Genomic DNA, 12,530 nt, shown 5'->3' on the forward strand with positions numbered 1-12,530 from the left:
TCTTCCTCCCATTCCCTACCCCCAGCAGCCACCATGGCCACTTTCTCCACACCAATGCCACATTTTCTTCGATTACTAATCACAATAATTCATGAATAGAATATCCGTAAGTCTACTCTAATCCATACTCTATTTCTCCATCCTGTGGACCTTAGAATGGTTGTGTCCACTCCACATCTATATCGAGAGGGGGCTTAGATTCCACATGGATGCTGGATACAATTCTCCTGCTTTCAGGCACGAGAGGATGGGTGCTGTCATAACTGGAATGTTGGTCAAATATGGGTCCTAATGCTCTAATGACCAGGTCCTTGCACTTACTCTGTTACGGAAATATTCAGACTCATAATTTAATTAAGAGTGTTAGGCTATCATCTTTAGCCCAGGAGAACACGTTTGTGTTCAATTAGATGAACAAAAAGCCTGTTTTAGAGGCCTCCTCTGCAAAGAGAGAGTTTCTTTAGGGATGGAATTGTCAACACTTGAGACCAATTGTGGGATTTCTTTCCTCTCCCCATTACTTTAAGAAAATGTAATGAACACATCACACCACACTCTTTTTCAGCATCTGTGGGTGCTTCCTGAGACAGCCTTCTTACCTCCCTGTTATTAGAGGTAGGACTTTGCCTTCAAACACTTTTTTGGAAACTATCCCCATTTCTTTGGAACTGTGTCCTATTTGATATCCTGACAAATTTCTAGCACTGTGGAAATGGATCTCTATCTTGGAGGCCCATTGTTTTATTACCGTTTTCTTTGTTTATGGAAAGAACTAAAAATCTCAGTGAAATGACAAGAAGGATACATCCTTTAATGGGGAATTAATGCCCATTTATTTCAGAGATGCCTGTTGGTCTCCCAGTCTGTGCCAGGGCGGAGGTGACTGAGATGAAATACAAAGTCCCTGACTCAAGAAGCACACAGTCCAGTCAACCATGGAGGATGTCGCTAATAACCTGGCTTCCTTCATATGTTCAATTAAAACCATCTTGGGAATAAGAAATGGGTGACCTGGTACCTTCTCTGGGTATCCAGGTCTCAAGGCAGGGAATAAATGTTGAAAGTGAGGAGAGAGAAAACTGATAGCAGCAAAGATGCTGTTTAACTGGTATTCTTCCTTCCCTCTAGGACTTCTTTCAACCTTCAGCATCCTGGATCCAACTTTGACAGGTCTCTTCACAGGTCTTTACCCCTACTCTCTATATAAAATAAGACTATTTGATATCTATTACAATGATGGAATCTCCAAATTATTTCAATATGTGTAAAAGTTTTTGAATTCTTTTAAAAGAGACTGTAGATAGCCATAATTTTAATGAAGAAAGCTGTTAATTTGTATTCAATGTTAGGATTTTTATTTTAAAGATTGTGCAACAATGGAATGGCTTTGGGTTTTCCACTTCATATTGTATTATTAAACAAACAAAAATCACAGTTAAGTTGTAGGACAGTTATCCTGCATGATTCTGCCAGCAAATTTCCAGTCCCCTCTAAATACCATTCTTCCTAGGTTGGTGCCTAAGTGGATCTTTTTGACTCAGCAGATAAAAAGCCTTCAGACTAATTCATAAAACTGTTCCTTTCAGGTGCTATAAAGTGGGACAGTTAGCCTTATTTCTTTTCTTCTAGTTTTTCATTCTCCTCTTCTTAAAGGTGGATTTTAAGAATTTTACCACTTCCAAATCAATCCATAGTATATCTAAGATTTTTATACCACCGCTATCAAAAAGGGGATTGTTTTCCAATAAAGGTAGCTTTGATAAAGTATATTATATAAAAGACCTGTAATGTATTTTGTTTTCTTTCATATTAAAATATACTTTTGTTATTTAAAACTACCCATTTTTTAAAAATCAATTATAAAAGATGGTGGTATGAGTAGGGTTATAAAGTAAAAATGAAAATCTGCCCATATATTTCTTCAAGGTACCACTTTTAACAATACATCCTTTTAGATATTTGTCTATACATTTACAAATGTACATTTTTATACATGTGCCCCTTTGGCTTTTTTGTTTTTCAAACATATGATTATCCTTTATATTAAGAGTTTTCAAAGGCCTAGAGCAGCACTGTGCCTAAGAGTTCCCTCCTGACAGCCTCTGTGTTACTCAAATGTGGCCAGTCTTGAAGCCAAACTCAGCATGTAAATGCAATGCCTTCCCCCCAACGTGGGACATGACACCCAGGGATGAGCCTCCCTGGCACCGAGGGATCACTACCAAGTACCAGCTGATGACGTAACTAGAAAATGACCTTGAATTAAAGGTTCAACGCAGACCAGCAGAATATCCCTGTCTACATATAATAACAGGAGTTAAAAATGCTGTTTGACCTAAAGTAAGGGGGAAATGGAAAGGATAAATGAGTTCATATGGCTATGAGTCTCTAAAAAAAAGTCTGGAGGTCATCAGAAGGATTGCCCTTATGCACACCTGAGCAGAGTCTCAGAGACAGATAAAGTAGATACAACCCCAGGTATTGGTCCTTTTGAGGGCTAAAGAGACCCACAGGTTCTATGGTTATGGCAAATGGGTTCACTGCCATGTCAGTTGGCCCTTTTTTGGAGCTGGTGTTTCTGTGTGATGGAGCTGGACTCAGATGGGATCTCTTTTCACAAGCCTTTCATGCTACTTTACTGGAATTATAGTTGGTGCTGGGGTTTAAGATATATCTAGGGGATTTGAATCTCTAGACTGACAATATGATAGCCTGGCCCTGAGGCTCAACAGACTTCAGCCCCTACACTCTGATTTATTGGACTTACCCACTCAGCTAACATGGAGTTGAAGAATGTCAAGCACCACACCATGGAGCCTAGAGTGCCTACAACTGAAAGCAGGAGGATTGTATCCAGTATCCATGTGGAATCTAAGCCCCCTCTTGACATAGATGTGGAATGGACACAACCAAGCCAAGGTCCACAGGAAGGAGGAATACAGTAAGGATTAGAGTGGACTTAATGATATCCTATTCATGAACTATTGTGGTTAATAATCGAGAAAATGTGGCATTGGTATGGAAAAAGTGGCCATGGTGGCTGCTGGGTGTGGGGAATAGGAGGAAGAGATGAGATGTGGAGGCTTTTTCGGGACTTGGAGTTGTTGTGGGTGGTGCTCCAGGGACAATTGCCGGACATTGTATGTCCTCCCATGGCCCACTGGATGGAACATGGGAGAGTGTGGGCTATGGTGTGGGCCACAGGCCATGGGGTGTAGCAATGCCCAGAGATGTACTCACCAGATGCAGTGGATGTGTCATGATGACGGGGGAGAGTGTTACTGTGGGGGGAGTGGTGGGGTGGGGGTGTTAGGGGTGAATGGGGACCTCATATTTTTTGAATGTAATATTCTTTAAAAAATGAATAAATTGAGTAGAATTTGGAAAAAAAAAAGAGTATTCAATATCAACACTATTGGAATTTGGGGCTAGATGATTCTGTGTTGTTGGGGGGATGTCCTATGCATTGTAGGGTGTTTAGCAGCATCCCTGGCCTTCATTTCATAGAGGCCAGTAGCAGACCCCCGAAAGTATGTCACAGTATTACCAAATGCTCCCTGGGACAGTTGAGAACCACTGCTTTAATTAATGCTCAACAACTTTTGTGTACCAGAATAGCATGGCATGATCATCTTTCCATGTTACTATTTCTAAATCTTATTTTTTTTAACATCTGCCTGGTATTCCATGTTATGGATACTTAACATAAGTTTTTTAATCATTCCTTTCTTGATGGGCATTTTGATTGTTTTCATCATTTTGCTGCCACACATAATGTTAAGGCTGTATTTGAACAACTATCTTTGTGAGTTATGTGAATATTTCTGTAAGTTTGAATCTTAAAAGAGGCATTGCTGGATAAAAGTGGATGTACAAGTAATGCTTTGGCCAACACAGCCTGCTTGGCTTCCCAAATGGCTATACTAGGTGATACTCCCGCTAGGAATATATGTGTGGTTTGTATTGTGTTATAGAGTTACAAGTTCACCTCTCACTCATTTCTAGAACATTGGAGGAGCCAAGCTGCAGTGGGCTTCCTTGGGGCTACTGATATTAACTGCATAGATATCTTAGTTATGTATTAATATGACTCTCATGGAGACAGATCAAAACTCTAAGTTGTCTCCAAAACACTGCATTTCCTGAGGGGAAGCTTTCTTTAACAGGGCTTTTTCCTGAAGTTGATTTGCTTTAGTGATTCCCTAGTTTAGGGAGTTAAAAAAAAATTAGAATGCGTTTTATATACTATATATATGAATAACTTTTTAAAATGTGATTGAATAATTTTGTATTAGACAAACTTTTAAATTCAATTGAATTTGAATGTGTTTTGTTTTAAAACAAAACAGTCCCTGGAGTGATTGTGTCCTGTGTGACTGTTCTTTGGAACAGTGGTTGCCTATCTCAGTCTGCCTTCTCTCCCATCTGAGTGAGTGCCACTACCCCGTGGAAGATCTGATAGACATGGACATGAGCCCCCTGAGATCCAAAACTATCTTTTCACTTGTAAACTAAAGGCTGACAAAGATTATTACTTTAAGGTGGATAATGATGAAAATGAGCATCAGTTATCTTTTTTTAAAAAAGATTTATTTATCCCCCCCCCCAATGTTTGTATTCTGTGTCTATTCAGTGTGTGTTCTTCTGTGTCTGCTTGCATTCCTGTCAGGTGGCACTGGGAATCTGTGTCTCTTTTTGTAGCATCATCTTGCTGTATGAGCTCTCCATGTGTGCGGTGCCACTCTTGGGCACTGTCTTTTTTTTGCACGGGGTGGCTCTCCTTGCAGGGCGCACTCCTTGTTCGTGGGGCACCCTTATGTGGGGGTCACCCTTGTGTGGCACAGCACTCCTTGCGCATGGGCCAGCAGGCCCTGGATACTGAACCCTGGACCTCCTATATGGTAGGCGGACCCTCTATCAGTTGAGTCACATCCGCTTCCTGAACAACAGTTATCTTTAAGAACAGTTAGTTTAGGGTCTGGAACGAAGGATGAATTGCACATTGTTGAAGCAGAGGAAATGAATTATGAAAGCAGTCCAATTAAAGTAACACTGGCAATTTTGAAAATGTCTGTCCAGCCAGCAGTTTCCCTTGGGAGCTTTGAAATAACGTCACCTATCTTACGGTTGCAGTGTAGTTCTGGGCCTGTGCATATTAGTGGACAGCATATAGTAAATGTAGAGGAAAATGCAGAATCAGAAGATGAAGAGGAGGATGACGTGAAAAACTTAAGCACATCTGGAAAGAGATCTGCCCCTGGAAATGGTAGCAAGGTTCCACCTTGATGACAGTTATGATAACGATTTTGATGATGAGGAAATGGAAGAAAAATCTCCAGTTAAGAAATCTGTCAGAGAATCTCAAGCCAAAAATGCATGCAAGTCAAACCAGAATGGAAAAGACTCAAAACCATCAACACCAAAATCAAAAGGTCAAGATTCCTTCCAAAAACAGGAAAAAAATTCCTAAACCACTGGAAGGGCCTAGTTCTATAGAAAACTTTAAAGCAAAAATGCAAGCAAGTATAGAAAAAGGCGATTCTCTTCCCAAAGTGGAAGCCAAATTCATCAAATATGTGAAGAACTCCTTCCAGATTACTGACCAGTAGGCTATTCAAGATCTCTGACAGTTGAGGAAATCTCTTTAAAAAAATTATAGTTTCAACAGTTTGTTAAAATTTTCTGTCCTTGGAGGGATACTGGTATGGGATACCAATGACAGGTGATATATGGCTGGCAGGGAGCTGTACAGAACATATGTCCAGGGTGCATGGTAATGATTGGATATACTCATAGTGGCAACAATTAAAAACCCAGCAGGGGGGGTACTGGGTTCCTGGCCAGTGGTGCTCTGTCGTGGTCCCTAGGGGAGCAGCGATAGTCTCCCAGGTACAGCGGCGGGGACCGGGAGGGAGTGAGGGTTCAACAGTGAGCCCCTGATGCTAATGACTATGCTTGTGAGCTGATAAACCTAAAATAAGAACAAGGCCTAGAGCAACATTGTGCCTGGGAATTTCCTCCTGTCAGCCTTCATGTTACTCAAATGTGGCCAGTCTCGAAGCCAAACTCAGCATGTAAATGCAATGCCTTCCCTCCAGCGTGGGACATGACACCCGGGGATGAGCCTCCCTGGCAACGAGGGACCACTATCAAATACCAACTGATGATGCAACTGGAAAAGGACCTTATATGGAAGGTTCAATGCGGATCAGCAGAATATCCATGTCTACATAAAACAACATGACTTTAAAATGCTGTTTGACCTAAAGTAAGGGGGAAATGGAAAGGAGAAATGAGTTTATATGGCTACGAGTTTCTAAAAAAGAGTCTGGAGGCTGGCAGAAGGATTGCCCTCATGCACAACTGAGCAGAGTCAGAGAGACAGATAAAGCAGATACAACCCCCAGATATTGGTTCCTATGAAGGCTAAAGAGACCCATGAGAGTTATGGTCATGGCCGATGGGGTTTACTACCAGGGCAGATGGCCCCTCTCTGGAAATGGTGTTTATGTGTGATGAATCTGGACTCAGATGGGATCTCCCTTCATAAGACTTTCATACTAATCTGCTGGAGGTGCATTTAACGTTGGGGTTTAAGATATAGTTAGGGGATTTGAATCTCTGGACTGATAATGTGATAGCCAGGTCCTGAGCCTCAACAGACTCCAGCACCTACAATCTGATTTATTGGACTTACCACACTCAGCTAAGATGGAGTTGAAGAAGGACAATCACCACACCATGGAGCCTAGAGTGATTACAACTGAAAATGGGAGGATGGCAGCCAGCATCCATGTGGAATCTGAGCCTCCTCTTGACATAGAGGTGCAATGGACACAACCAATCCAATGTCCACATAGAAGAGGTGGCATTGGATTGGGAAAAGTGGACATGGTGGACGATGGGTATGGGGAAGGGCAGGAAGAGATGAGAGGTGGGGGCGTATTTGGGACGTGGAGCTGCCCTGGATGGCGCCTCGGGGGTGATCACCGGACATCGTGGATCCTCACAGGGCCCACTGGATGGAATGGAGGAGAGTATGGGCCATGATGTGGACCATTGTCTATGAGGTGCAGAGGTGCCCAAAGATGTACTTACCAAATCCAATGGATGTGTCATGATGATGGGAACGAGTGTTGTTGGGGGGGGAAAGGGGGGGTGGGGGGGTGGGGTTGAATGGGACCTCACATATATATTTTTAATGTAATATTATTACAAAGTCAATAAAAAAAAAAAGGAAAAAAAAAAAGAGCAAGGAAAAAAAAAATTTTCTGTCTTATTTCATTTCTGTAACAGCTGATATCTGGCTGTCCTTTTCATAATGCAGAGTGAGAACTTTTCCTACCTCGTCTGATAAATGTTGTCCAGTTTCCTTTGCCAAGAATGTGTTGTCCAAAATGCCTGTTTAGTTTTTGAAGATGGAACTCCACCCTTTGCTTGGTTTTAAGTATGTATGGAATGTTATGATAGGGCATAGTAGTAGCAGTGGTCAGATGAATGGAAATGGTGGGGTAACAAAATATACATGTGAAATAAGCTCATTATTATAATAAAGTAAAACCAATAAACCAAAGCAAACAAACAAACAAACCCATAAACAAAACAAAAGGATATTGTTTTGGAAGACATACTCAAATCTTTGTAAGGAAGGAGTTTACTTCTCCCCTTTTGGTATGAGGAAGGCCTAGTGGGAGTTGGCTGTCTCCCATGAGGCTGGAGAAACTCATGCTGGGATTTTCCTCACTCTGGCTTGTAGAAAGCAGCCCTTCCTTCCTGTGGAACGTCCTGCCTCAGGCAACAGTGTAGGGCCAGGGTGGAGCAGGACTGGAGCACTTTCTCCGTAGTTATGAGTCTTAGTCAGACTTTCCTCTTTCTTCCCCCTTTTTCTCTTTATTTTCCCTTGTGTTGTTGTTAGATTTACCATTGAACATAAAGGAGAAACCCACTTGGTTTTTGCTTCCCTATTACCTGAGCTGGTTGAGAAAGGAAGTAGGTTATGTGTGCCTTTAAGAACAGAAATTTTCGATGGCTTGGCTGGATTTAATCTTGTTAATTTTCTCCTAAATTTTTTTCTCCTTTGTTTTTCTTTGTGGGTGGGAGAAGGAAGAAACTAATCGAACACAAGATGAGGGAGTTCAGGGGAGATTTTGACCACTCATGACTCCCTCAAAAAATATAACAACAAATAAAATTTTGAATAAGAAAATTTGAATATTTATATAATATATGAATGTATTAGGAATGTTTAATACAAAAATTGCTCCTTAAAGGTATGGAATTCCAGTTTTTCTAACCCCTAGGAGAGAGTGTGCCTCTGAGGCAAGGGCAGAGTAGTGAGCTGCTTAGGGACGGAGCTGGTTTGACAATCTACCAAGAATCACATATCGGGTTGTAGGTATAGTAAGGATGATTATTATCATGAAATGCTTAGAAATGATCCTTATGAGTGAGTCTAGATGACACAACTGCTATTTTTCTTAAGAATACTTATTGATAAAATGTTTTTTTTTCCTATTTAGGTAACCAGAGAAGACAAAGAACTGCATAGAAGATCCACAGTATCATTCAAGAAGACTGCCAGAAACCAAATTTTAAGTGGTAAGGGGTGATAACATATATGTGACACCTGGTGCCCTGGAAGGGCCATCTCCTCTCAGTAGAGCACTGGATGGTGACTTAAAAGACCTGGGCCTACCCCAAGAGTAAATTGGTGGGTGATTGCCCTCTCTGAGCCTCATTTTCCTCCTCTCTAACATGAGTGTTAGGATAGCACAAGTGTTCTCACCTTGGTTGCACATAAGCTTCAACCTTGGACACTTTTTAAATAGACCTACCCCAGGGAATTCTGATTCAGCAGGGGATGGGGTGGGGGCTAGAAAGCTCCCCAGGTGGTTCTGATACACTCATCTAGGACTTCCGATGTCCTTCTGGTTCTCATAGTGATATGGGCTGTGTGGGGAGGCTGTGTGTTTCTTCATAAATAACCTGGGCTGTGTCTGTAAGTTAAATGTGTTGATTCAAGCTTACCTGGAATGTGGAAGATATGTGTTAATTCAAACTTACCCAGAGAGTATGTGTTAATTCAATACCTATCTGATACTCAGATAAAAAACTTGAAACTCTAAGAAACTAACAAAAAGTCCTTTTGCATATAAGCATCGTTTGACTCCCTACTCCTATATCCTCTGTATAAAAGGAACCCAAAGATCCTCTTTGGAGCTCAGGATTTGAACAGGAGTCGCTGAGCCCAGCCGGTTGTTAATAAATTTTCCTTCCCAAGAATATTATTGAGTCCTGGTCTTCCATATAGGATCACTGAATCTCTCTGCTTCCGCAACAATAGTCTCTCTGGTTTCTGTTATTTCTTGTTCCATTCTTGTGCCTTGTTTTAGAACCCAGAGGTGACATTTCCATCTCTTCTAACATCAAGGCCCTTCAGTGTTGGGAATAATGGGTCTAGACATTAGAACTTGTGAATGATATAATGCAGCCATTTGGAAACAGGATTGGCAAAGGTGTGTTTTGGAAGATCGTTGGTTTTAGTGGAGTTAGGTCAGCCCCTAAAGGTTCGCAATTCAAACTGTCAATCTCTGACACTAGCTAGAAAGAGACCAAAATCAATAATCTTATCTTTAAATCCTTCTGTAAGCTGGTCAGTCCTAAAGGTGACTCTTCTTTTACAAACAATGCTAATATTGTCCTCAGTCCTTCATTTATGGAACTCAGCCCCATTTAGCCTTTAAAAACTGATGGTGTCACATCCCTGGTTTTCTGGCTGTCCTTTGGCTCATTCAGAACAATAAGAACATATTTTCTTTAGTACAGAGAAAAGGCCATCTGCCCATAATTTAAGGAGCTTTTTTAGGGCAGTGAAATTAATCTTATCTTTAAATCCTTCTGTAAGCTGGTCAGTCCTAAAGGTGACTCTTCTTTTACAAACAATTCTAATATTGAATGTTGCCATATACTAACAAATGACATCATAAGGCAAATAGAAAGGGTTATTAATGTCTTCAAGTTCATGTCTTCTGATCCTGGGTTCTTTCTTTCCAGAGAAGTCCCCCTTCAGTCCTTCCAGCCCACACATCCTGGGGCCTGGCCTGCTCCAGGCTGAGTCAGCGGGTGGAGCTGGGCCAGGTCCTCAGTCCTTCATCTATGGAACTCAGCCCTATTTAGCTTTTAAAAACTGATGGCGTCACATCCCTGGTTTTCTGGCTGTCCTTTGGCTCATTCAGAACAATAAGAACATATTTTCTTTAGTACAGAGAAAAGACCATCTGCTCTTAATTTAAGGAGCTTTTTAGGGCAGTGGAATGTGGGAATATCCATCAAAGAAAGGATGAGAGGCTGCTCCTGAGATAACCTTCCTGCTCTCATCCTAGTGCCCAGGCCCCCTGGCCGGCTTCTCATTGTGATCTGCATTAGGGCAGAATCTATTGAAACAGGCCTAGGGCCTGGTGAAGCAAATGAAAGGAACCAAACAGCCTCTGTGACCTAGGAACCATAAAAGTGGAGGATTCATATCTACTTCCAACCCCCAGGCTGGCTCCTGCTCTGGTGAGTGTGTGTGTCAGGTGGAGAGGCTCTGCCCCTCTATCTGGAATGTGAGCCTGCCTCTGCAAGCCAGAAGCTGATTGCCTGGAGCTAGTAAACTACAGGAGTTGAATTCTGGAGTATGAGAAACTGAAGATGCCTATTAAAATAGTCTGTAGTGATGCAGCAACGACTTTTCATGGGAAATACCTATGGCTTTGAAAAATTCTTTTGAATAACAATATATGCAAATGGTAAAAGCCAATCAGTGCAAAAGTCCCTCCCAACCCTGGTTTCCAGGCTCTGTGTTTCCCTCTCCAATGCTGAGGTCTTTACTAGTTTCTTGCATATCCTTCCAGAGATATTATATACACTTACAAGCATATTCTTAGACATTCTCCTTTTTTAAACAGCTCAACTAAAACCATACGATTTGGAGTATTCCACACTGTATTTTTTAAATTCAGTCCTTAGCTTTTATAGATCACTTAGCAATGGTACTTATGAAAGTGCCTCTGTCTTTTAAATAGCTGCACAGTATTCCACTGTAAGTATAGATAGTTATTTAACCATTTCCCCATGGACCTTTAGTTTATAATCTTTCATACAAGGCAGTATTGTATTTTATTTATTTAGATGATGGGTGGAATGAATATCTCAGGAAAGGCTAAACCTGCAAAAATAAAAAGTCGGTAAACATCAGGCCTGTTTTAAGTCTCTGAAGGATTGATAACAGATCCACCTGAAGCAAGGCAGCATGGCATAGTTGTGCAGAGCTGGACTGGGTTTGAATCCCAACTTTGCTACTTTAGTAGGTAAATCTAAGTCTGTGCTCCATTTCTTCATATGCAAAATAGGGATAATAATGGCACCTACATTATGGGTTGTAATGTATTGGTTTTTATGAAATGCTATTAGAAGTGTACTTAGCTCATAGTTAGGGCTATCAAATGATTAAATAAAAATAAAGGTCCATTTCCTAGTGACACAGGTAATAGCCCTTAACTCTGCATGGAGACCCAGAGGTTCACTCTAGAAAGGTCCATGTGTACTTGAGAAGAATGTGTATTCTGTTGTTTGGTGAAGTGCTCTCAATATGTCTTTTAGGTCCCATTGGTTTATTGTGTTGCCCAAGTCCTTTCTTTCCTTATTTTGCCTGTCTCGATATTCTGTTCATTTTTGAAAGTGATGTATTGAAGTCTTCTGCTACTAATGTAGAACTTTTATTTCTTTCTCCTTAGTGTCAATGTTTGCTTCATATATTCTGGGGTGTGCTTAGCTGGGGCATAATTATTATATCTTCTTGATGAATTGACTCATTTATCAATGTTTAATGTCTTCCTTTGCCCCTCTAACAGTTTTTAACTTAAAATCTATTTTGTCTAAATTACTTTATCCACACAGCTCTCTTTTGGTTACTATTTGTATGGAATACTTTTTCATTCTTTTCACCTTCAACCTACTTGTGACTTTGAATTTAAGGTGACTCTATTTTTATTTTTATTTATTTCTCTCCCCTTTCCCCCACTGTCTGCTGTCCATTCGCTGTGTGTTCTGCAGCCACTTGCATTATCAGGCAGCACTGGGAAACCGCATCTCTTTTTTCTTGCCTCATCTTGCTGCATCAGCTCTCTGTGTGTGCGGCACCACTCCTGGGCAGGTTGTGCTTTTTTCACACAGGGTGTTTCTCCATGTAGGGCACCCCTATGCAGGGGCACCCCTGCATGGCATGGTGGGCCAGCTTACCACACAGGTCAGGAGGCCCTGGGTATTGAACCCTGGACCCTCCATATGGTAGGCAGACGTTCTATCAGTTGAGCCACGTCCACTTCCCAGGTGACTCTTTAAACAGCATATTTTTCAGTGATGCTCTTTAAATTCATTCTGCCAATCTCTGCCTTTTAACTAAGGAGTTTAATCTAGTTCACCTAAAGTAACTACTGATAATGCTGGACTTAATTCTCTCATTTTGCTATTCATCCCTATATAGGGAACCT

The 12,530-nt window shown here is 41.2% G+C and overlaps 1 pseudogene; it reads left to right on the top strand.

The window, feature by feature from the left end:
* The window catches only part of LOC101438281 (nucleophosmin pseudogene), a 45,007-nt pseudogene extending 39,380 nt beyond the window's left edge, over window positions 1–5,627 (top strand).
* The last annotated feature ends 6,903 nt before the right edge of the window (window positions 5,628–12,530 follow it).

This window comes from Dasypus novemcinctus, chromosome 6 (assembly GCF_030445035.2).
Source record: "Dasypus novemcinctus isolate mDasNov1 chromosome 6, mDasNov1.1.hap2, whole genome shotgun sequence".
Taxonomy (NCBI): Eukaryota; Metazoa; Chordata; class Mammalia; order Cingulata; family Dasypodidae; genus Dasypus; species Dasypus novemcinctus.